The following is a 497-nucleotide window of genomic DNA, read 5'->3' as shown; positions in this document are numbered from 1 at the left end:
CCAAAACTGTGTTCATGTTTCAATGTTTATTTATGATATAAATCTTCTATGAATGTTTGAGAGATTTTGATATGATAAACCCAGTCATGAGTTGATGTGATGTGGACAGCTCCGCTGATAAAAGGGTTTGCCAGGTAAATCATTTCTTGACCTGCCGTGTCCCAGCAGCATCTGAGACTCCATCATATTATATTTAAACCTTTCAGATGTTCAGCAGGACAAGCTGTGACCCTCACTGGGGTTTAAAAAAGCAAAGCTCTAAAACAATGTCATCATGTAAGCTTGTTACCAAAAGGTGACCAAAGACATGTTCACTTCCTTCTAAAGCCATGTAGTGTGTGTGTGTGTGTCAGTACCATGTCTAGTGTTGTCTGGTGTAGTGTGTGTGTGAGAGAGAGAGTGTGTGTGTGTGTATGTGTGAGTGAGGTGTAGTGTGTGTGCGTGCGGCTGTGTGTGTACGCATGTGTGCAAAAGTGTGTGTGTGTGTGTGTGTGAGT

General features: G+C 42.1%; 1 protein-coding gene across 1 annotated transcript in view; it reads right to left on the bottom strand.

Moving 5' to 3' along the window:
* Positions 1–497, bottom strand: part of myom3 (myomesin 3) — a 68,038-nt gene that overhangs the window by 56,282 nt on the left and 11,259 nt on the right.

Source organism: Sinocyclocheilus rhinocerous, unplaced genomic scaffold (assembly GCF_001515625.1).
Source record: "Sinocyclocheilus rhinocerous isolate Xijiao unplaced genomic scaffold, SAMN03320098_v1.1 scaffold1510, whole genome shotgun sequence".
Lineage (NCBI taxonomy): Eukaryota > Metazoa > Chordata > Actinopteri > Cypriniformes > Cyprinidae > Sinocyclocheilus > Sinocyclocheilus rhinocerous.
Note: the sequence above shows the minus strand (reverse complement) of the source record. Positions and strands in the feature narration are given on the sequence as shown.